The sequence below is a fragment of the Ambystoma mexicanum genome, chromosome 2q, assembly GCF_040938575.1.
Source record: "Ambystoma mexicanum isolate Mex_15411 chromosome 2q, UKY_AmexF1_1, whole genome shotgun sequence".
Classification (NCBI taxonomy): Eukaryota; Metazoa; Chordata; class Amphibia; order Caudata; family Ambystomatidae; genus Ambystoma; species Ambystoma mexicanum.
The window spans coordinates 1,058,793,235-1,058,819,875 of NC_090924.1; positions in this window are offsets into that span (position 1 = coordinate 1,058,793,235).

Sequence of the window (26,641 nt, forward strand, 5' to 3'; positions counted from 1 at the left end):
GGATTTTGAGCCCAGCAGAATAGACAATGAAATTCAAAATGAAGTGGGCAAAAAGGAGGTTAAAATGTCATTTCATATGCCCATTTGCCTAGCAAAGTGTAAAAAAGAGCTAAGAAAAGTAAGTCTGGAAATCAGTAAAATTCACTCTTTACTAGAAGAGGTTGAAGATAGATACTATGTTCCTTCCAATTACTATTGAAGACATATGTAATGCATGTGCAATGATTGATACAGGCGCCCAAGCAACAATACAGTCAAATAAACTGGTGAAAAGTATCAATGAAGGGAGATCCCCACAAAATCACATAAATGTGAGGCAAAACGAAGGCCCTATGCACAAATTCAATGGGGAAGGAATACCTATCGAAGGTGTCACTGAGGCTGACATAAAGATAGGGAAGCATTGTATGAGACAGGAAGTGTTGATCACATCCATCAATGAAATACCCTTTCTCATAGGGACGAATTGCCTGAAGAGGTTGCCACCCTCATTGATGGGGTAAATGGATTTTTGTGGTCCTTAGCTAAAAAGCCATTGTGATCCAAGAAAATAATGACCCAAATCAACAGTGTACAAGAATGCCACACTGTTGCTAAATAAGAAAGTGCAGTGTAAGTATATCTTCAGAATGGCTGTGTGCCCAGTGTCACTGTCATTTTCATGTGTCAGGATGAAATGCGAGGAGAACAAGAAAATCCGTCATTGGAGATCTATTTGGATCACAAAACAAATGGCAAACAGAAATAGATGAAAACATGCTGCATTGTTATCTAAATGAAGAATAACGTAAACCAAATGTCACTCCAGAGGTAAATAAAGAAAAACACATTTCAACCATCTCAGAAATACACATGGGTGAGGGGCAGCCATGGATCCCTATACATTTAAATGGGCATCCTGAAATGATAGAAGCCACTTTGGTGCTTGAACATGAAAGGAGTTTCAGTAATGAAAATATACTCTGGCAAACAATTGACAGGGAGGAGATCCCAATGTTCAGAATAAAGGATCAACACATCTTTGGCCTAGGTGACCCTGAGTTGGGATATAGAATTGTAGGAAGATGCATGTTAAAGATTACAATTGGCCCTAAGAGTATTCATCACAACGTGTGTATCGTGAGCGGGACACAAAACAAATTATATTTGGGAAATTACATTATGTACAGATGTGTATGGTATTAGAACTTCTAAATCAAAAGGTTTGGTCCTGGTTGGGTGGAGTCTCATTTGCATTTGAAGACAAAAGACAAGCTTACCATTGTGCCCAAATGACACTGTATACAGTTGAACTGCAATTGAAATGGTATGTTACCATTCCCGCATTCACCAGACAATTTACAGTAGCATTAAAGTACAGAAAGGGACCACAGATAAAAGGTTCTGATGCATTTGAATGCCAAAATGAATCCATGATGTAGCAAGGTATAGAATGCGAGTATACACCACTGATAGAGATTGGGGATGGACCAATTCAAATCCTGATGACAATAAAGGGTATCAAGACATTCATTTGGATGAAAACTCAGCAATAGGAATGGCATTACAGAAATCTTACTACACTGCTGATTACAGTAACCTAGTGATCGGGAACATTCCTGAAAGTTAGGGTGAGTTACCAGAATCATTGGAGTCTAAGCCTAATGGAATCTTTAAAGTTCAGTCTGTGTATCTGTATGAGCCAAGTGAAATAGTGTGCTGTCATCAAGATGATTGTATTCTATTTGAGTTAAGTGAATCTAAAAGGGAAAAACAGCATATTGAAATGTAGGTCAATATTCCGAAATATTTGAGTAAAGGGACCCTCCAAAGAGACACTGCCACATGGTTAGAGGAAAGTACAGAGGTTCCTCCTTGGAGGACTTCCAGGATTCTCTAAAATGGTAGAGGAGCACATTCAAACTGTGGATGCTTGCACAAGTGAGGAAGAAACAGACAAATTGAGAAAAATATTTATGGAGTTTAAACGGTTTTTTGCCAAAGATGGCTATGATTGTGGGCTGACTGATTTGCATGTTGCCACACAACCAGAAGGACAAGGTATGGAGCCTGTATTTGTGTGACAATATAGGTTACCCCAGGCATGTTTGGAATCACTAGCTGAAATAATCAAAAATGTAGAATCTAGAGGAATCCTTAAGCCATCAAAATACCCCCATATTATGTGTGCTAAAACCCAATGGCCAATGGCGCATGTGTGCAGATCTAGGAGAATTAAACAAAAAGGTACCTGTTTCAGGGTGGCCCCTTACGTGTATTTATCAGGGTTTTGCACAGGTTCATGGGTCAAAGATGTTTACCACATTAGACCTTACAGCTGGATACTGGTGTGTGCAATTAGCTGAAGATATTCAAAATGTGTTTCCATTTTCATTTTACAAATCACAATATGCATGGTCCTGGATACCTTTTGGGTATGTCAATAGTGGGAATAAGTTTGGGATTTTCCTGAGCAAGGGACTCCCGGATGAAGCTGAAAGGGGGGCAATAGTCTATGAGGAAGATGTGCTAATCAAAAGTGAATATCTGATAAGCCACTTCAATGAGATTAGACATGTGCTCAGTCAGCTACAAAAGGCTGGGGTAAAGGTATCTTTACATAAAGCACAGTCGTGAAGAACAAAGGTTAACTTCATGGGTCAAGAAGTGAGAGAGTATGGGTTAAACCCACAAAAGAAAAAAGTATAGGTGATTCATAAACTAAACGATCTCACTAATTTGAAAAGTTTAAAAAGTGTGTTAGGAATGACAAGTTACACAGAAAATGTATTGAACATTATGCAGAGATTGCACAACCTTTAACGAGATTACAGAATCAGGGCATACCCTGGACATGATAAAAGTAACAAAGCCGGTCCGATAGCACAGCGAGCACAGCAAGTAGAGCGCTCACTTTGATATCTGTGGAGAGCCTGCTGATGCAGGTTCGAATCCTGCAGGGCCAAACACAGCCTTTCATCCTTCTGAGGTCGATAAATGAGCACCACACACCGTGGGTAATAATACGCAGCACTCAGATACCTGAGGGTTTGTAGCACTATATAAATGCTAAATTAATATTATTATTATTATTATTATTATTATTATTATTATTATTATTATTATTATTATTATTATTATTATTATTATTAAATGAGGCAGTAGGCAGGCATAAAGAGTGTCTAATTAAAGCACCATGTTTGGCATACCCAATGAAAAATCAGGATTTCTTTGTAGAAATAGGGTTTACACATCAATGCATGTCAGCAGTGCTATATCAAAAACATGATTCAAATAACAAAACCATTGCATATGCTAGCAAATCATTGTCACAGGTGTAGACCAAATTTAGTGAATGCGAAAAGCACTTCTGACCACTGTCTGGACATTACAACATTTCAATCCCATGATTGTTGAAACAAATCACCAGCCTCTGCCATTTTTACAAAGTAAGAGAATCAGATCAGTGAATTTGGGCCAGTCAAGAATTACTTCCTTGACATTAGCACTTTAGGGATGTCCTGTAAAAGTGAAGTATGGACACAATAAAAAGAGCCCAGTTGCTCAAGGACTAGCAGAGTTGCATGATTGAGCAGCTGTCTGTGATCAGTCTCTACACAAGGCATTCAATGAAGAAACATGTAAAGATTTACCAACTGTGTATGTAGATGGGAGTGCATGCCATGTAGAAAATGCCATGGAAAAAGAGCTTGTAGCAGGAATAGGAAACATAAGGTCTAAATGTGACAACATTCCAAGAGTAAGCATGAGGATAGGCCCCAAAAGTAGTCAAGTGGCAGAATTGGCCACTATTTATAAGGCAATATTTAGAGCAGTCGAAAATAAAGTCAAAGAAATAGTTCTAGCAACAGATTATGATTATGCATGAAATCGTTTTGTAGAGCATTTACTTGGCTGGAAAGTGAAAGGCATGCTCACCTATAACAAGAAGCCACTTAAACATGGCAAAATGATTCAAGCTATAGACAAGCTTGTATCAGAAAATGATCTGATAATCCATTGGAAGAAAATATGTGGTCATTTGAAAACACCAGTTGAGGATAAGGAAGGAAATGATAAGGCAGATCAATTAGCCAAAATTGGAGCGGTAATGGGGAGTTATTTCCTATTAAACACCTGCTTGGTGAAATACAGGTAGATGTGATAACACAATCCAAACTCCAAAAGCAATTGAACATCCTGTGCACAATGGATTTTTGATACTCCAGATCAGGACTTGATCAAAGCGCAAAAGTACGATCTTATTCTAGGCCCATTTTACAACCACTTGCTAGATGCAGAACAAAATCCTCTGATTGAAGAGGACTGCAAAGGGAAAGATGAATTGAGACTGCTGTAAAAATAAAAGAGAATTAGGTTACAGGATGAACTAATGGTTAGAGAATCTGTGACAGGCCAAATCCAATGGGTAGTGCCTTTGTAATTTGGGGATTGATGGTACATCATGCCCATGTTGCCATAAATGCAGGAAACAGAGGTTCACAGAAAACCTTGGACATTTTAAAAGATTATGCCTATTGGCCACACATATCCCAAGATGTTGAGCTCTACACCAGAGGGTGTTTAGTGTGTCTACAGTCTAAACCTGCGTCACCGGGTCATAGAACACCATTGATGAAAAGGGGCTTAACACTACCATCGTCTGATTTACATGTCGTCTATGTCTGGCACGTGAGGAGATCAGCAAGGGGACACAGGTACCTGATGACAGTCACTTATTTGATGTTCAAATGGGTGGAGTGCATTCCAGCTCCAGATTGCAGTGCGCAAACGGCAGGCCACTTTACTTGTAAATCACATTTTTTCAAGATTTGGTTTACCTCAAAGAATAGAGTCAGACAGTGGACGCCATTTCACTAGTGCATTGATGCACAAACATATGGCAAATTCTGGGTCTAAAGAGAAAGCTACACATTTCTTCCTGGCCCTTCTCATCAGGGGGAGTGGAATGGTGTAGCAAGTACAATAGTTGATATGTTGAAAAAGTCTGTAGCTGAAGCAGGATCTAGTTGGTATTTGCCGCTATCATTGGTACAAATGGCTTTCAGGTCGACACCCTCCAAATCAACAAATCTCAGCCCCCCATGAAATCTTGACAGGAAGGAAAATTATTCTGCCACAACCCTTACTTTACAGAACAATGAACAGGTGCTTGTAAATGCATCCACAATTCATGAATATGTGGAAGAATTCAGAAAGCACTTGCAATATGCATTTGCATTTGAGCAGCGAAATTTGGAAAAGGCTATTGATGGTTCAAAGACATATTATGATAGGAAGGCATCTGTGAGAGAACATGAGATAGGAGACCAGGTATACAAATTTAATTTCGGGAAGGGGAACATAAAAAAACTTTTAATTCCCTGCGGCATGGCAAGGGCCATATAGAATTGTAGATAAGGTTTTACCTGTGGTCTACAGAACTGCTAAAAAAAGAGGGAGGATTAACAGTGGAACAGTTTGTCCATGTTAATCAAAGAAGCCCTCTAACCCAAAACATGAAGTGAAAAGACTAGAGCAAGTTGAAACTAGCAGGGAGTAAACAAAATAAAATACAAAATAAAAAGAATTGCCAGAGCAGGTGGATAGGTGTAAATATTGTGAAGATGTCAAAAGGAGACTAAAAGAGTTAAAAAAGAGTAAAATATATCAAGGCAGTGAACAAAAATACAATTGAGTAAGCAATTAAAAAAAAATCTTAAAGCTAGGGAAACAATAACAAAATGCAAGACAGCGAGCCTCCCCCAATTTACCTTCACCAAAGAAGAAACCCAAAACAATCACAGTCCTAAATTCCAGTTCACACTAATCACAATGGACAATATGAGGAAAACACTCACTAACACAAATTGCACATCTTGTACAGAAAACATACTGCCACCAAACTGATACTAGACAACCCAGAAACATTCAGTCCATTCCTTACAAGAATGGTAAATGCCTCTTTTAGAGACCATAATGTACCTGCAACCATAAAAACAGTCAGAGTTACACCATTGCCCAAAATGCCAGAATTAAGCCAACAAGACCCCTCTAATCTCATACCCATCACCAACTGTAACTTTTTACTGAAAATACTAGACAAGATTGCCACAGAACAATTACAAGAGTATGTGGACAGTAACAATCTACTCCACCCACAACAGTCAGGATTTAGACACGCCCATAGCACAGAGTCAGCACTAATCGATCTACAGACTGAGATGCTGGGACTACTGGACCATGGCAAAGCAGGCCTGCTGATCCTTTTGGACCTCTCTGTCGCTTTCGATTTGTTGGATCATCGGAAGCTCTGAGAGGCCCTAGACCTAGCTGGAAACTGCTCCCAAGGAGCCATTGATTGTGTGTCCTCCTTCCTTCAAGATAGACACTCCAAAATAATCTGGCGGAATCACGCATCATCATCTAAACCAGTGGATTGCGGCGTCCCACAGGGAGCTAGTTTTTCCCCACTGTTGTTTAACTTATACTTGCGATGCTTATGCACCCTGTTGACCCATCTCAGTATTTTTCACCAACTTCACTGATAATACTCAACTGGTATTCAAACTCAGTGGAGACTACAACCAAGACAGTAATAAATTAACATCTATATACAACACAATCGAATCCTGGATGAAGACAAATTGGATGTGCCTTAATGGCTCCAAAACAGAGTTTATGATCTTCGGCTCATCCCATGCCAGAAAAAAACTCAGCCCAGCCTATTCCACATTTAACATCAAAGAAACACCTATCATAGTATCAGAAAAAGTTAAAACGCTAGGTATCTATTTGCAGGCATCTCTGGGAGCTAATGCCCAAGTAGCTTATCTCAAAAGAAATTGCCAATTACACCAGAAACTACTGAGGAAAATCAGACCTTTACTCGACAAACAAAACAGCACAACAATTGCCAGGGCAACCATAATCTCAAGGCTAGATTATGGAAATGCTCTGCTGCTGGGTGCCAGTAATGCCTTAAACAGTGCCAAGTAAGTCACAACAATGCCATAAGAACCTTAACCGGCAGAACAAAGAGAGAGCACATCACAGGAGAGAGGAGAGACGTACACTGGCTAGCCATGGAGGAACGCATAACATTCAAATCATTGACAGTGGTCCACCGCTGCCTATATGGAAATGCTCCAACATACCTAAAGAAACAATTTAAGAGCTACTAACCAAGTCGAAATCTCAGATCCACAAACAAAGATCTATTACAAGTCGTGTCAACCAAAAGGACAAAGGGCCTAGGTAGGGCCTTCCCGGCTAAAGCAACAGCCAAATGGAATAAACTATCAGTGACATCAGAGCTGAAACAAACCTCCCATTTAAAAAAAAAAAAAAAAGCTGAAGACCCTGCTCTTCAAATAAACCACTGCTAAACTCAACCTCTAAACCACACACTTCACTTTTATTGTTGTCCCGTCACTATGTCCTTGTCTACATGGAATGCGCTCTGATGCCTACGGGCTGCAGCGCTACATAAACACATAAATAAATAAATAAATACATAAATAAGAGAAAGGAGTGTTCTGTTTGAAACTGTTACCTGAAAAATATCATGTGATGTTAGTACACTTAATTCATGTTGTTTTCAGTTAATCATTGGCTGCATGGCTTGTTATTTGGTATAGTCTGCATGTGTGTGCATAACTGAAATTGATTTCAGATATACCAGTGAGAAAAGAAAAGTAAAGGTTTTGATGTGCCTGCTACTTAAGTTGTCTTTTCTTTTGACTCTAGAAAAATAATTGTATATTTGTTCTGTCAGCGCCGGATCCTTGGAGCGCCAGATCCTTGGAGGATACCATTGGATTGGAGTCCCCTGGAAAGCCCCCTGGTCCGAAGAAGACAGTGAAGATAATTACCCAATAAGAAGTGAAGATGTTGACCCCGAAAGAAGTCCATTGAAGTCCTGGAATGGAGACGTTCCACAAAGAACGGTTCCTGTGTGATTTTGTTTTTTATCACAGACTATTTTTATTACAAAATAAGTTTGCTGTTATTATGAACTGACTTTTACTGGTTTTTACATCTGACTGAGGCCAATGGCACAGTTTTATGGACTTATGCATTTTGGAATTTGATAATTTAAAAAAGAAATCCACAAAAAAAAAACAATAGAAAAAGATTGCCAATAAATAAAAGATAAAAGATAACAGTGATCAAGAGATAAAAGAGATAAGAAAAAAAAAATCAGAAAAAAGAGAAAACCACAATCCAGATCACCAATTAAAAAAAAGAAATATAAAAGATAAAGGTGATCAAGAGATTAAAAAATGCAGACATTCTTAAAGATGTTCTTTCTTTTGCTCAAGACTAGAGATATATACACAATGTTATTGTGTATAAATTTTGCCATTTGCATGTTATTTATTTTCAACTGATAGAAGATCCAACTGGCAGTTAATTAAATCATGGATGTGAAAATTCTGATTATCTGTCCTGTGAACATTTTCACATCAGTTAAAGCATATTTGCACATATTACAATAAGCACATTTGTAAAAACCTCCCAGTTGTGCTCTGCACGTCTATGCTTGCAACAGTTGACTTTTAGTTTGTGTGAAATTAGGGCCCCATTTGGACTTAAGCGTTGGTGCATGAACTCAATGCATACACACTTAAAACGATTTCAGGCAAGGTAATGTTGCTTATGGTTGGTACGTATACATGAATAACATTTCTGGAAACTATGACAATTCAGTATGTTTATCAGGAAGTTGTAAAATGAGAACAAGAGGGCAGTCGTAATACTATGCTTTTGTGGTTCTCATATAACAAAACTGATGAACGACACAAGAATACACATTCAAAACAAGCCACAATGACTTTGATGGCTTTCAAACTGAAACAGAAAACCTTATGTGATCTGGCCAAGCAAAAAAATCCATTAAGCGTCAGTTCAAACATTGTGCCTCATTTCAAGTTTGGTGTCATTAGCTATAGTTGTTCTGTCAAAATGAATTACCATTACTTCTTGTAGTAATGTGTAATAGCCTGCTTGTCAGGGTATGTATGCTCTTGTATGGTTTGCATGGATCCATCAATGGCATGTTTGTATGGAGTGTTGGTGTTGGTGGAGTGCTGCGAGCAGGTTCTGTAGAGTGACAGTTGGAGAATTACCTGGCTGAGGTGTGGACAGACAAGTGTTTCTTTCTATGTTGTACTCATACTGTTTACATTAAGTGTCCTTACTGGAACTAGTAATAGATCTGCTTAGAAACTTACATTAACCATCTCCACAACTTAAAACAGAAACTAAATCCTGCTCTCTATTCTCAATCAAGTCCAACAACACAGATACAAACAGCATATTTAGGTAGAACACAGGCCTCACGACCCATGGAATAACACTACTGTGCCTCCTGTTGCCAGTTCCTCTAGTTGTTGCCAGTCCACCCACATCATCACATCCTTCATTCTTGTGCGGTTGGGCCTATAATCACCTGAACCCAAAGCAGGCCCACAACTTACAAAGCGCGTGCTCATTTGTACATAAACAAGTTTATTTTGCAACCAACCGGGAGGGGCTAGATGATGCTATAGAGTCAAACTAACCCATGGGTGTAGGAGTATGTGCTCCGAATTTCAACATAATGGCTCAATCCCATGGGGAAAAGTTCTGTGATCAGGCCCCTAGACTCAGCATTTTAGCTTTCACATTTTAGCAAGGGTTTTAACTTCAACTAGAGGCCCAGAGTGTGAAACACATTACTGGACTCAGTCTCAGGCGGAATTAAATAGATGCCAATGCACAGAGCACATGCTTGAAATTGCATGTTGATCCATGATGCTATTTCAATGAACTGATCTGCACTGAATATAATACTAACATAATCTAATATACTAATTAACCCAACCCCATTTAACATGTTCCAGATTCCCATAATAACATTTAGTGCAAATTAGCTCATGAAATAAGCTGGATGCATACAGATGAAAATGCATAATGCTCTGAAAATGGGAAGAAAAATTGGTTTTAAGCTTTCAGGCTCGATTTGCACTATGTGGTAGCTGAAAAGGTCAAGTTTCATTTTGACAAAACATAACTTTGTTTTGGAGCAGGAAGCGCAAGAGAAAAATTGAAATTTTTCTCTACAGCAATGCAGTTTTTACATAGAGGAAAGCACACAGAGGCAGATTGTGTGATTCTTAGTGGGTTGATCTCGTCAAGGCGAAGTGCTCATGATTGAAAGGCAGTGTCATAGAAAAGGGTCTGGAAGCAGAGGAGAGAGGCATTCCTCTTTGGGCACTGTCGGACGAAGGAGCATAGGGTTGGCTGGGCAGAAAAAGTTCAGTACCAACAAGCTGACTGAAGCTGAAGCTGTCTCCTGCACTGATCATCCTTAGAAAAGCTGCATTTTTGAGAATGCTTATCTGGGTGTCCCTGTGCATGGTAGGCAGAAAGGCTGAGGAAGATTTCACTGCCAAGCTGAGTTGGGAATATCGCCAACAGATCTAGCTAAATATGAGGTTGAGTGAGGTGCTGGTGATGTGAAAGATACTAGGTAGCCCAGATTAAGTAGTTCACTTCATTTTAGGTGCTGTATTAGAGATTCTAACTCCAACGTGCATGTACCACAGTGTTCATATTTCGCAAAATGTAGCTGTTTTTTTAAAGTGCATTTTTTTTGCTAAGTTTCTTGAAGCCAAGTTCATTTGGCAGGGCTTTGCACAGATAAAGCGCTGAAAGCTATTGCAAGAAGAAATGTACTTGCACTGGGAAGTAAAATGTGGCATAAGTGTCACTCTTTGTAACTTGCATAATTCTATTTTACGATAAAGAACAAATTAAAAAAGTAGTATAGTCTCATTATATTTATTCCACACTCATTCCCTTTTATTTGACATACTTAGAGAGATGCAGACGTGTGTTAAGAAATATCTACAAGTAAAGTAGCCGCAGTGAGCTGTTCATCTAGAGAATTTGAATGAATTTGCAGTATTTCAATTATTGCATGCTTTACATTTGTTGAAACTCAGCCAAAAGCGCATAGGGTGGTATTGTACATAATGTACCACAGGAGGGCATGATCCATTTATCCAGAGTGTATTAAGTCCTGACTTGTTATTGTTAGTGACCCTGGTAAAGATAATGATTAGGCAGTATTCTGAAATCAGTCTCAGCACTATAAAAATACCCCAAGAAGTTTACAACAAATACCACCAAATACCACAAAGTAATAGATATAATCCCAAAATATATCTTACAAGTCTCCCTGAACCACACATACATTTTGCAGCAGTTAAACACCACATATTTTATTACAAATCAATCCCCACACATGATTGGTCAAGCCTATACAAAAGACTTCTCTAATTCCCATGTTTTCATTGGACACATTCGTTTATCTACCATCATCATCTCATATTTGTAGCACATCCCTTTCCCAGAGTCTTCTGTGGTAGGTCGTGAAATCATCACATAGTTACAAATTTAAACATAAACATAATTCATTACACATTCCAGCTGGCATGGGACCTTCTAACATCAAACCCGATTGCACATGGTTTGCAAGGACTCTTGAAACAATATGGAAAGGGGGAGAATCAATATGTTTCCTTTGAACTGGTGATAACTATCTCACCCGACTGGATTTGCTGGTGTCTTTCTTTCACTATAATCAAAACTACCAATTCAACATGCATGACCTTGGGACACAAGCTGTGAAAATAATCGAAACCCATAAAGTATCGGTAAACTCTGGCCATATGTGTCTCTACACCCCAGGTATATCAATCAACCACGAAAAGATGGCTGGATTCCCTTTGACAATAAATAATAAGCTCCTGTGCACTTAAAAAAAGTGACATCTCCTTTCCGCAATACTGCCAAGTCGTAAAAATCCAGCCTCACTGTAATGGACCATCTGATAATGTTGTGGCAACTCATTGCCTTCCCTCAGGCTCCAACCGTGAAAAAGGTTTTCCCAGTCACACAAAGTTCACATCACAAACTTTGACACACAGGGCCTGGCCAAACTATGAAGAGTACACGGCATACAGAAACAGCACACAGCATACAAATTTGTACATTTCCCATGTACCCCAAATTGAGCTCCAGATATACCCCTTGAGACCCTATGTATGTATGTCGTCGCATGCATATTTTTAAACTAATCTGCCCTCTTCACAGTGGTTCCTTCATGACAAATATTCTTTCTTGCATGCACATTATGAAGATCCTTGTTGTCCAGTTTCTAGGCATTTGATGGTGCACCATACTCATTTATTATTTAATTGATGATTTTGATATTTATCCTTCTGTGTGCATGCAACCTAAAATGTATCAACTTAAACACAAAGTAACACTAAAGTAACACATATCCAGTTCTCATTAACAACTCTAGATACATATAAATTTGCAACATTGCCCCAACTTCTCTATTTCCCCAGTTATCAATACAGTTATCAATATGGCATACGCAACGTGAACTCCTCTTTCTCATCAGTGCCTTTCCTGATCACCACAACACCCTCACAGCAGATGCCAGCAACTGTACCTTGTTCTATACGTGTACCGCTTCCAATACCTACTATGCTGGAAGGACCTCTTTCATTGAACATTTCATTAAGGCAGAACACCTATTTATTCTGATTTTGGACAGACACAGATGGACCTCATCACATCATACAGAAACCAAAACCTGCCCTTGTTCTTTTTGACTGAAGACGCTGAGTCACAGATTGGAGCAAGGATGAAGGTCTGTCCCGAGCAGCGTGATGACATTGTGGTGTTACCCCCCTTTGGCATCATCATTCCACACTGCCAACCAAAAAGGGAAGAGATCTCTGCTGGAAATCCCTCTGGGTACTGTACGGATGCCTCCACACTCCAGGCGCAGCGCTGACACCTCTGTACTCACTGTCTCCCTCTCACCACAAATTGCAGATACAGCAGCACCGCCCACTTTACCTAGACAAAACCTTCTCCCCTACTCTCAGATGGCCACCACCTCGCAGCTTGCACCACCTTCTTCTTTCAAGTGGGGGTCTCACTCCTTGTAAGTTTCAAGCTGGCCCTCCCAACTTGGGGTTCTACCCTAACACCCCACCTCTTGTTGGTGGTGTGGCCTTTTCCTTAGGGGCGGTGGCTGATCAGATGTTTGCTGCTTCCCTACCACAGCTCACTACCGGTTGATTGCCTTTTTTTTTAAAACCTCCTTGTTGCCAGTGAAGTAGAAGGACTCCGACTAAGATGTGCCATGTTAATTGGATGTTTAGTTAAATAAAAATAATACGCTTATCTAGCCCTACGGCTTTGAGAGAAGTTCTTTGCCGAACAAACTAAAAACTAGGGGTGCTTGTAAGGTCCAAAAGAGATAGTCCTTTGTCCAATTCCTATTAGCTAACTAGTGTCTACCACTTAAGAAAAATATAACAGAAAAAGGAGGCTGGAGCAGTAGCCTTTGGCCCTCATTACGACCCCGGCGGTAAGCGAAAAACGATGCAGGCAAATGATTACCGGCATCGTTTACCGCTAGGTCCGATCATGACCCGTGAAAGTGCTATTAGCGGCATCATAGTTAACGGTGCCGCTAACAGCACCAAGCTCGCGCGCACGTGACCTTCCACGCCGTAAGTACCGGCATCACGCAAAGGTAGGCAAATCACGAACCAAGCAGACATGCTCTTAACGTCATCGCAAAGGCCGTTAAGTACCTTACCGCCATGGTGCTAATTCCGCCATCGCAAACCAACCGTAAGTGGCCATGTGCAGTGTTCCCAGCTGCCACAGGTGCACAGAATCAGCACAGGTGGAGGCAATACAGACTCACCAAGTACAAAAAGAGCACACCCCACCCCTTCCCATACCCAGTCACACTCCACAATAATTCCAATACGACTAGCAATGTTGGGGCTGGAGGACCTGATTGCAATGCAAGTGCTACAACTACAACAACAACAACAACAGGCAGCACAGAGGAGACGCAGGAGGAGAAGGAGGGCAAGGCAGGGACAGCAAGCCCCACCAGCACAGCCAGTGCCACCCCGCAGGCAGCCCCCAATCCCACGCATCCGAGCCAGTCCATTCAACCTCACCGCTGAGCAGATCCATACCGTGTACCGTTTGGACCGGGACACCATCACCACCATCGTTGACATGATACACAAGGACATCGTCAGCATGATAGAAACACCCACCGCCACCCCCCCCCTACTGAAGGTAGTGTTCGTGCTCCACTTCCTGGCCACAGGCACCTACCAGCACACAGTGGGGCACTTGCATGGCATTTCACAACCATTATTCTCACGTACACTGATCCAAGTGCTCGATGCCCTCCTCAAGCACACAGACGACCACATTTCCTTACCACGCTCTGCCCAGGAGATTGCAAACACGAAAGTGGGTTTCCATGCAGTAGCCAGCATACCTGGTTGCATTGGTGCCATCGACTGCACCCATGTGGAATTGGTGGTCCCACATGCCATGGAGGTAGCGTACCGCAACCGTAAACTATTTCACTCAATCAACGTGCAAATGGTCTGTGACTCCAACAGGATCATCACACATTGTTGTGCCCGATTCCCGGGATCAACCCATGATTCAATGGTCCTGCGGAACTCCACAATACCACGCTACATGGAGCGACATGCAGGGCCAAGATCCTGGCTACTCGGTGAGTCTCATGTCATGGCCATGGAAATGTGAAGTGGGTAGGTGATTGACGTACCAATGCATACTTTACCTAGCTGAAAGGGGGGGGGATGATGCATACTTTTCCTGGCTGAAAGGGGGGGGGGAATGATGCATACTTTACCTGGCTGAAAGGGGGGGATGATGCATACTTTACCTGACTGCGAGTAGCAGAGGCAATGGAGCCAGCTCATACCCTAAAGCAGCACAAACGTCAACTGACACCTGTAGACATAATGCCCAATGTAAGCAGCCCTACCATGTGAATGAAGGTGTGTCCCAACCATGACACAACCATCTGCAAGTGCATTGCACCGATTTGGACCACATTGGCTCCAACGAAATGCACCTACATGCAATGACTTTAGCCAATACACGGCACCAAACACCATCAACTGAAAGGCCAGTCCCCCATAACTGCGCACAAAGGAGGCACATGACGGACAAAAACATCAATACACCACTACACAGACACCGAGGCCCCAAAAATGTCCCTATCAACATTAGTAGTGCTCAGTGGGGTCATCATGAGGCTAACAGCAATGTTGCCATGATGAGAGCGTTGATATCACAGGACACCTGCCAGGTCACCAAAACAAACGCCATGAACGAACACAGTGGATGGGCACTCACAAGGCACTTGACCCCCCTGCATACATTGGTTGATGGCATGCAAAACAGTCCATGAGAGGAATACACATATACCGGTCACATAGTGTGAATCCATTTGTGCATGTAAAAGTGGTACAAAGTAACAGTTGAATGCATGCCATGGTGGCACGTCATGTTCAGAATTTGCTGTCATGACTGACACATACATTGTTGCCCACATACAGGTGATGCAGGCTATCCCCTGAAAAGGTGGCTCCTTACACCAGTCCGGAACCCACAGAACCAGCACGAGGAGGACTTCAACCGTGCACTTACACGTACCCGTGTGGTGATTGAGCAGGCATTCGGCCTACTGAAGGCACGGTTTTGCTGCCTCAGCAGGTCTGGTGGGGCACTCCTGTACCGCCATGAGAAGGTGGCAAAGATCGTCATGGCATGTGTCATGCTACACAATATGTGCATCAGACGAAATGTGCCCCTGCCCCCTGACGCAGAACTGCAACCACCTGATGATGAGGATGAGGAGGGTGGGGATGGGGCAGCACCTCAGGGGGGCAGCGATGCACAGGAGGGGCGTGACATGCGTCGGACTCTGATCAACCAATGTTTCTAGCACACACGGATGGGGGTGCCACATGGAGATGGCAATTGGGGCACTGTGTGTGTCTGGGATATGGACACTGTGGACTGTTCACCAATAAATCACATATACGCAGTGAGCAATGTCCACACATGTGATTTGTAATCAAGAAAAAATGGTATTGTAAATGTGAATTCAATTAACACACCCACTCCCCCCTCCCCCCTCAACTCCCCAACACACCCACTCCTCCCTTCCCCCTCGACTCCCCAACACACCCACTCCCCCCTCCCCCCTCAACTCCCTGCAAAAGTGCGTGGATCCCTGTGTCGAAGTGCCTAATGTGGAATTGATCCACTGGGTGGCCTCTACTGGCAGCCCCCTCTGCCGGCCCCCGGGGCACCCCTGCCTGTACTCCGCAGGTTCCTGGTCGACCTGCGGACGGAGCTGCTTGGGGCAGAACTGGCAGCGGAGGAGGTACTCGGCTGCTCGCTAGGACGCATGTCCCTCATTGTCTGTACAAGCTCAGAGAGCATGTGCCGCACCGAGGCAAGTTCGGCACAGATGTCCTTGCTGGAGGATTGGATGGCTGCCTTCACAGTCTCGGCACATCTTTGCATTTCAGCACTGGCACCTCCACAATTGGCCACATGCTGTGTGAGGAGTGAGGATAGTTGGTGTTGCCTTGTCAATATTTGGTCCAGCGACTGTTGGTATTTTGGGGCATTGAATGATGCAATTACCGGGGTCATTGGGCTACTCCCCTCCTCCACACCTCCCACTGGGCATGGAGTGGCTGGCCAGGAGTTATCAGGGGATAGCACCTGTGTGTTATCAGCGTGCAGGCTACGTGGGGACAGGTAGGGGGAATGAAGGTGGGCAGTGGGGGGACATTCTATGACATCCTCATCATTCCCCACATCACTATCAGAGCAAGCTGCAATGGCAGCAGTCTCCCCAATTGTACTGCTTCCTGCAGACACATTCCCTTCAGTGGCCACCAGTTGTTGCATGTCTGTTGCTGGTGGTACCATGCTGCTTGCCTTGGGGATCATCGCTGCCCTGGGCTGTGTTGTGGAAGTCAATTTTGGCTGCTGTGGGTTTTTTTTGGGTCCAGCAGAGGTGGAGGGTTGGTGTGGTGTTGCCTCTGGCCTGGCCTTCTTGGCAGGTGTGGTGCCAGTCTCATCCTCGCCGGGGTCCGAATGGGAGCCTGTGGTGGAGCAAAGGAGGGAAAGTGTTATCGATGGGTCTGCGGACATTGAGCAGGCATTGTGATGACTGCCATGAATTTGATGAATAGATGGTGCACTTTGGAGGCAGTGACATACAGGTTGTCTCCCTTTTGGGTGGGTTAAGCATGCAGGAATGTGGGTGCCTACAGTGGAGTGTGCATACTGCATGTGTACAGGGTGTAGGTCAATGATGCCTGTTGGCAGCCTTCTGCTGATGTGTTGCGGTAACCCTATTGGGCAACATTGTGATTCCCATGTAAGTGGACTTCAGGGAGTTTAGCATGGCTTAATTTGAGGCACCTACCTGTGTCACCTGTTGTCGGGGCTCCTCTCTCCATTCCACCGACCCCCTCAATGCTCTCGTTGCCAATCGTTGTGGCACATATCTCCTCCCACGGCTCCATTTTAATTGGTGAGTGTGCTCCTCCGCCAGTTGCCATGGCCATGTTTCGGTTGGCCGACAGTATGCGCCTTACACGGAGCCGGAGGTCGTCCCACCTTTTACGGCACTGTTTGGTGGTGCGGGGTGTTGTTCCTACTGCACTGACCCGTTGTGCGACTAGTTCCCATATGGCCTTTTTCGGTCCTATTGCCGGTCTGGTCATTTCAGTGGAGAATACGATGTCCGCGTTTTCCTGGAGCGTTTCCGCCAACATTGTTAGCTCTTCCCTACTGAAGGGCTCCTGCCGCTGCCGATCGCAAGATTTTTTTTACAACTTTCGGCATTGTGGGGATGCGTGGATGTGGGTGAAGTTTTGTGCCAGGTCTCGGGGTCAGATGTGCACTGGTTGTGGAGGATTGCAATGGGTTGTGTTTTTAAAGATGGCCGCCGTGCTCTTTCCAGTTCCGGTGCGATGGTGTAAGTTCCGGATCCGCTTCTTTATGGTCACCGCTAATAGCAGTCACCGCTATTTGCGGTGCTCGCTAATATCGGTGGGTAGGGTGGCGGTGGTGCAGCTTGCATGGCATTGGATGCGGGTAGCTGATGTTTTGGGACGTTACCGGCATGGCGCAGATTACATTACCGGCATGGCGCAATGCTCGTGCCCGAGAGGTCGTAATTTATCGCTTTTAACGGTTCCAGACCAGCACGGACACTTTAGTTGCGCCATGCCGGTAATGTCCATTACTTACCGTCGGGGTCGTAATGAGGGCCTTTGTCTTTGGCTTCTACCTTGCCCAATCACTTGGATTCCTTCTGCAAGAGGTTTTAAAAGTGTGTCTATATCTCGTAACATAGTTCACAACCTCTCTGCAGCTTCTGTATGCCAGATCATAATCTGTATGGTTCCCTCTTTTCATGAAGAACATTTTTTCTTAACACAATTCCACCATTTCTGACTTGGTACTTGACAATGTACTTGTTTTGTACTTAAAGATTGGAACCCTCCTGATCATCTCTATCTCCAGTGCCATTCATTATGTTTCATGGTTCTTGTGCTTCCCAAAGCCTTCTGGCTTTCTGATAGGTTTGCCTAGCTTTTCTTTGGTCAGGTGTCTGACTGCTTCCGTTTATTTGGTTACCGTAACTCTTGTGGTTTCCCCAGACTTAACTCTTAATGTTGCTCAGTTTCTCAGGGCTCTCCAAAGCTCTGTGTCCCTCTGGTAGGATTGCTTCCGCTTGATTTAGGTATGGTGTCTGGCCGCTCAGATTTATCAGGCTCCCGTAACCCTTGTGGCTTTCCCAGCCTCCAGTATCACAGTTATCCGCTCTCAATGGCATTACCTTAACAGAAGTGTTTGCTTCCCTTCTGCTGTTCTACCCGGCAACTAATTCATGTAAAGAGATCAGTGATCCAGTCTCTCCAAATCAGTCTTGGGTTCAGTTAACAGGCCCCATCCCACAACAGCTTCCATGTGGTTGCACCACCAGTCCGGATGGTTACTTTCCCATCTCAATCTTGACATTTTCGCCAGTCAGGACGCCAGCCTTCCGTTGTCTTGCGAGTGATTAATGTGTTCCCCATGCTACAGTTGTCTCTTCGGTCTACCGTGACTGCACCCCTATGGGTAGGTTTCTCTCCCCTCCATTCACGGTTCATCATGGTTTCATGTACTTCATCATAAACAAAAGGGGAATTTTGTTCTTCTTTGACTGTGGTGGTGTGGTGGAATTCAGCATTAACTGAGGCCAAAGAGATTGACAAAATGTCATTACTCGATAAATCCAAACAGGGATAAAGGTTTTTCAGATTCCCCTGGAAACGGGTAGTGTGTTCTGGACAGTGTGCTCCTTGCAGGAATGGGAGTCCTTGTGCCCAAGAGAGAAGTCACTCCCAGGGCAAGGTCACTACCCTAACATCAAAGGGGGTGGATCCCCTCTGGGCAGATGCAACAAATAATCCAGCTTCATCACATGACAAACACGCTGTATCCAAAGGTAAATCATGCAGGTAAGCTAATTCATGGTTCCTCAGGTTCACTTAAAAGTACATGTGCAAAAAATGTGGCAACAACAACAACACTGGACCATCCACACCCCAACTAGCTCAGCTGGTTGGGGTTTGGACATCCAGGTGCGGGGAAGTCTGAATGGATGTATTGAATTTGAATATTATGTTGGTTTCCTTTTATGGCTGTTTTGATGTCTTGTCTGTAAATTCAATGTGTATTTGTTTGTGTTCTGTTTTGATTTCCTGTCTATGATTTGTCTTTGGGATATGGATGTCAGGTGGTACAAATTATACTTGAAGTTATCATGTGGGGTGGCGGGTTCCACTATGGAGTGCTGTCAACTACTGGGATACTGGGTGGGCTCCAAGAATGGCTGTATGACTTGTTGGTTTGGGTGGTGGTTATACATAGACCATAGTTTTCTTGTGGGGTGGTGGGTTCCAATAATGGAGTCCATCATCCTTTGGAATACTGGGCTGGTTCCAGAAAGGGTTGTATTAGTAGGAGTGACCAGGTATGACTGTCATTTTTTCAAGTGGTTCTGGCTTGTATGGCTGGAATGACTGGGATTTGGTAATGGCTATGTAGATGGTGACGGAAGACGGAGTGTCCCAGAGGCAGTGGATGAGTGCCTTTGAGTATATACATCGCCCCTGTGAGACTGAGAAGCAGGAAGCTAATAGAATATTAATGCAAGAAATTGTAATGACTAAATGTGTAAAAAAAAACGTGGAAGTGTAAATGAGCGTCCCCCTGATGAAATTCCTGAGAAATTGGTCTTAAATAGATTGAAAAAGGAGTGAAACATGTTGGGTTATGTATGGATGTGAGTGAAAAGTTCTAACATGGGTTAAATGTGAAAAGATTCAATTTAAAACAAAGTGCTTTAACTGTAGGTTGGTGGTTTTTTAGAGAGAAATTATCATCAAACACTAATGTTAACTCGGCGAGAATATGAAATTGTGTATTAATATTTTGATGGTTGTAATTTTACTTGCAAATATGATGAATTAAAATTATTAAATTGTGAGAACTGTTTGAGTTGGGTCAGAGAATTGAGGATTTGGCCTGTGGCTTAAGAAAATATATTCCCTATGAAGAGTAATTTAAAAAAATTAAAAAAAAGAGCTCACATATAAATTGAGGTGTATGTTATATATGAGAAGTCACACAACATAAGGATCTACAACATAAAACTGGTGGAATATTTTATAATAAGTATTGGTAATTATTTAGGGGGATTATTCCAACTGGCCGGTAAACACCGGCTAGTCTCTAATTTTGGTCGATTGGTGAGGTTTAGGCATATAGGTCCATATTGGTATAGAGACCACAAATGCGCATGCCTGCGAAGATTTCCGGTTTACCATTAAGGGTATATGTGGTTGTCTTGTAGTTGTTGTTGACTTAGCGGGAATGGGTCTTTGGTTACATGTGTTTGGCTTTTAATTACATGTTGAAAGTCCAATGGATGCTGTCATTGTTCAGCAAATAGTCTTTTGTTTCGGAGGCACTGGTCATGAATTAAACAGTTTGATGTGTGACCAGTTGAAGTACCCTCTTAGAGTCGGTGTGTGGTTCAGTGAGGTGGGCTGTACACATTTCCGATATAAAGCTATTTATTGTCTTTTCCTTCATGGATGCTGCATCTCGATGTGATAGTGCTTTTAGCCAGGTAGGTTACCTTGGGGGGTAGAGGGGCGTAGTATGCATGTCTGAGCATGAGTGGCAGTTTCGTTGCCTGCAGTGGATGCAGTTTGTCTGCAAGTGTGTCTGTTTGGGTGTACAGGGTCTGATATTGTTTTGGAATTTCAGTGATGGTGAGTGTTCTTACTTGAACTAGTAGTAAATCTACTTAAATACTAATTTGGTTCCACATGTTATATCATCATGGTCAACCAGGACACTACATCATGCTAATTTAGCACCAAATGCATGGATTCTGTTACTTCCCATTCGTGATGAGGTGAATTTATCACATACCTCCATGTCAAAGAAAGCATTTTTAACTGTATGCATTACTACACCCATAATCAAGTGGAGCATTACAACAGTGACTATTCAGAAATACTGCCTATTTCACCATTATCACATCATTATTAAAGATAAATATGGATAGGAGGAGTGGGGAAGACGGTGAACTAAAACGACAAATGAGCAGATCCAAAAAACAGCAGAAGGCATCAACATTCCTAATGCACATGGCAGATAATGTCATTTGCATGCTTTTTCAATGGGAGCGAGGCAAGGTTCACCTATTTTGAGAGCAGAAAATGTATAATGTTTTCCTACTTGTGGGTTAGACTTGCCATTCACTTCCGAAGTTGATGCTGCCCTTGACCAGAGCATGCTTCCTGCTACTGCGGGTGAGCCGAATTTCATAAGGGATTTCATGTCTGACTTGAGCTGCCAACAGTCCTGTGGTGGTGGTGGGTTTGTGGAATCAGAAAATACAATATTAAGGCTTTTACACCATGCAAAGAGAAATACACTGACACGGGCTTGTAAAGATTCCCAGAATCTTTATTGCAATACTGTACAGTTTACAACACAAAGTACACAAATAGCTATTTGGCCGTCAATACATCACAGAGACCACCAGCAGGGTTCAATGTGAGCAGTGAACAGGAATTGCTAGCTGGACATCAGCGTATTTATACAGTTTCTTCATAACGATGTCCAGCCTCCTACAAGTTAATCATGTACTGGGCTAGGGTCGCGCCAGGTTCGTTCCTAATTTACATATCTTGTGCATGCAGTTTACTTTTTAATACATTTGCTAACAAACACTATTATTCTCTTGGTTTAACTTTACACTCTTTACAATGCTTTAATGCAGGTCAAACAGATGTTTCGCATGACATGTTTAAATAGCAATATTGTTCTTGTATACTTGTAGGTTAACATCGCCGATTCAAGTAATCCCCTGATCCCGAGGTCAACAAAGGACAAGGTCTACATGACCCTAACATGTAGCCTGCAGGCAGGTTGGACATTAACTCTCCTATAGAGGTTGAAGAGGTTAAAGTAAGAACAAGAGAACACAGGTCGGCCATTTTAAGCCACAGGGTGACTTTGCACGATAAACTAAAATGGCGGCTTTAACCTAAAATGGAGGCTTGATTCACTTAAGGTCGGGACCTTGCAATACGGATTTCCTCGCAAAGCGACTGGGCATAGGCCAACATATACAATGAAGACGAAACAATATTATATCAGTTTTAACAGGTTGACGGTTGTTTTGGTTTCCCTGTCTAGTTTTTTTACAGGTATTATTTACGAAAAGGGACAGATCTTCGAGGAGAAGCAGCCATCTTTCCCATCTATGATCCATGACAGTACTTTTGTTGCTCTTCACAAATGATTTTCCCTCACAGGGCCTGATGATTTCAATGACTTTGGCGGCCCCTTTCCATGCTGACTTGCTACCTGCAGTCTTGCATCTCGTCCCGTGTGCACCTCCTCGTTTTCCCATCGCTTCCACTTAGCCCTTGTATTGGTACACCTGATATCCCTTCCAAGAGGGAGCGCTGTCACTGCTCCTAGATCCTTTTTCTTGCTAAGTGTGCCTAACCAGATTCCCCCCTCACCTCCTCTGCAGTGCACACTTTCAACTTGATGTACAAACACTTCCTGTGTACCTAAGGACAGCTTTCGATTGTGACTTAATGATAGCAGTCAATTTGCTAGTCCCATAAAGCCCTTTGGTTAAATGCAAACAACATATATTCTAGTTCATGTGCCTCAAGGTATCCTGAGAATAAAAAAGGAATTCATATTTTATGTTATGTTTTATCCTATGTGTTGTTGGTATTTTGCAGGGTCTCTTGGCGCTAAAGTGTTCCCAAATGTGCGCAATGAATGATGGCATGGGCCGGGCGACTAAAAACTGGCGTCTCACCAATGGCCGTTTACAATTGGAATTCTAATGTGATCCACACCTCTTGAGCTCATTTACGGCCTTTCTGTAACTTAATGTTTCAGCAAAGCAACAGGCCCATTTGTTCTCTTATAATGCCCTTGACAACTGCATACCAACCATTGCCAATTCTGATAGCAGATTTATGCCAATCGCTCACATCCTTGCATTTACAAATAGACCTCCCATAAAAGTACCATAAAACCATCCATCACTCAGGTCATATCACAATTAATAAACTGTTAAATGCCATTTTACCCAGATCTAGGGTGATTAAAATGCTTGCAATGAGCGTGCTGTGACAGTCACTGCAGTATCCACATCTGTAATTGCCTGTCAGATGCTGTACCGTTGCATTATCACTCACAGCCATGATATAAAATGTTTCCTGCACAGTAGAAAAACAGCTTGACGTACATTTATCAGCCAAATTGCTTCCTCTTCTGCAACCACTCGAGGTTTAAGGTTGATCCAAGTGTTAAGGCTGCAATCACTCAAAAGAAATGTTCAATTCCTTTCAAGGATCCATTTAAGTACACAGGGTTTAGCAGTGCATGTAGTCACAGACCTAGTAACTTCAAGGGCTGTCACCTCATTATTCCGGGCTTTATTTCCAAGTAGAGAAACATTGTTTTGAGAAGCAGATGATTGTTGGAATACGTCTGTTTCTGGAATGCAACTTACCGAAAGGGTACCATTTTTATAACGCCACTTACGAAAAAAAGTTACATATCCATATATTTTGTTTTTTGCATTGCGATGTGAATCATGTCTTTTATATTCTTTATTGGTGGTACTATATAGCTTACACAAGTCACCATGTGGACCACTAATGGACTAGGCGAGCATGTGACAAGAGCATGTGTTATCCCTTCTGTGTGGCAGACCACCTGACAACTAGACACAGAATAAATGCAACCCTCTAGGGAAAAAAGCTTGACACGGATTTTGCAAGGTTTACAAAGTTTTACTTCCAAAAAGAAGAATGCATGTCAGCAGGTGATATGATATGATATGGCATTTGTAACGCGCCTATACGCAAGTGTTTCAGGGGCATTCAAACCCTACTAGCCCAGAGCGCACTGGTTAGTTCAAAGCAGAGAAGGCATTTTAAGGCACAACACCACCACTTGTGGCGAAAACGGTATAAAGTATCATCTCATCATTATCATTGGTGGGGCCCCTATTTACGTACAGTTGGCCCCTAATTGCCCACCAGATGATTGGCCGCCGTTGCTTGTGTCAATCTTCTTACATGTGGACCTTGGCCTTGATACGTTCACACACTAGCGACAAAATTGCTTCATTAGATGAATAGACTGTTCTTCTCACATTTCGACCCCGTGATATGCATTTGGTAATTTAGACATGAGCTCAGTGGATACTCTCGAGGTCAAAATAGCCCTCAGAAATCTGAGAAGCTTTCTTCGATCCCAGATGCACTGGCACCCTCACCATACCGCCCCATCATTGGCCTAAATGTGTTATCCTCTCCCACACCCATCGCAGTACGAATCAGTTGACATTCTATTAGGGTTCCCCCCTTGGCATCTGCCCCCTCTCTGGATTGTCTGTTGCGAGCAGACTAACCAATCGACAGTTGAGGTTTGAGGGATTTAAGAGTTTGGATAGTGAGCCTCTGGTAATGGGGTTTGGGGACGTGGGTGCTCTAAATCTGGGATCGCTGTTTTGGCAGCTGCATACCTCTGCCCTGCTTCTCGTGAGATGGTCCTTCAAAACCAGGCCTAACCCTATCTGCGCTTTGCTGGGCACATTCCTTTCAGATTACATGGGCCTACAGTGTGAAACAAGAGAGGACTCTGTTCTTAATTGATTTAATAAACTTCTACGCTATAGTCTGAGTTGGGAACAGGTATGGAGTTGTTCAATGTGTCTTCACCACTTAGAAAACCTAACATCTACAAACTGTACCTTTCCCACACGCTCTATTATCCCTTCAATACACTCCGCCCTCCCCCTGCCATTCTCTGTGCTTCCTCATGCCTCCAAGTTCCTTTGGTACCCAAACCCTACACACATCTCTGAAACGTTCCCCTGCTGGGCTTATTGTTCAGGAGTATACGTTAGATAAGTACATCTTCCATCCCTGGATAGGTCTACCCAATCTTCAGTATAGTTCTCGGGACCTGGCATAGCGGGTGTTCACAGTTCCTGGGGGATCTATGGGCCTCTCAATTCTCACACACCCTTGTTTGCTGGAATCATCTGTTTGGACCTGCCCATCTTTTGTAGCATGATTAGCGCTATTTACCCCAATTATAGCTTTCATCATTGCGCTATTCAGGAGTGTCTTTACACAGCATTGAAGGATCATCTGCACACGTGGAGAAAATCACCAACAGGAGTACTACTATGGGGACCGGTATTTTTACCATGCTCCCATCTAGGATGGCACCCACAAGAGCATGTTATCGAACCAATTGTCTGCGTCAATTCCACCTTCCATTTGTATATTCATCTTCAGCTTATGTAGGGTCCCTATAATGTGCACAGGTATCCATTTTTGGTGTCATTTGGGTGTATCTAGTTACACCAAGATAGTCTGATTTTCAAACAGCCCCTTCTTCCTTCCATGGCAGCAAGCAAGTCAAGGATGTAGCGGCTCTGCAGTGTCATCAACCTAATGGCCCTTATTTCACTCTTGATTGCATTTAGTCCTTGCTCTGTATCATTGGCCAGCTGGATCACTTCCCACCTCACTATTTGCAGCCATTTTGCATTTGTGGCTGCCTGCACTCCTGTTAGCAGTATTGATGCAAAGAACACTTCAGCTTTTTTGTCTAGCTAATATTTATCAGAGATTTCTTTTAGTAATTTGGAAGAGTCCTCAGATAAGTAACTCACACGCCTCTTCTGTTGTCCGAGTGACCATGTGTTTCTTCTTAGCTGCGGGCACTGATGCATAGGGTATCCAGGTTGCTTTGCACCAGTGTTTGATGCTGTCCCAAGATGCGCCTCAGGAACCACAAGGATTGCTGAATGCAGGGTGGCTAACAAATATGTGCCTCCCCATGATGATGGAGGTGCAAATAGGCCTGCTGACCGCACACCCAGTACATGTCCATGAGTGCTGCGCTACACTTCTTGAGATCTGCAATATGCAATGTCCTGTTACATTTGTTATTGTTCCCTACAGGAACAATTCCAACACCTTAGAACCACACCTGGTTCTCTACTTGCGCCTGCACCTTCACTGGAGTTTCTTTTGCTTCAATCCATGTTAGTTTGGAAGTGTGTGCTGTGCATATCTCTTGACAC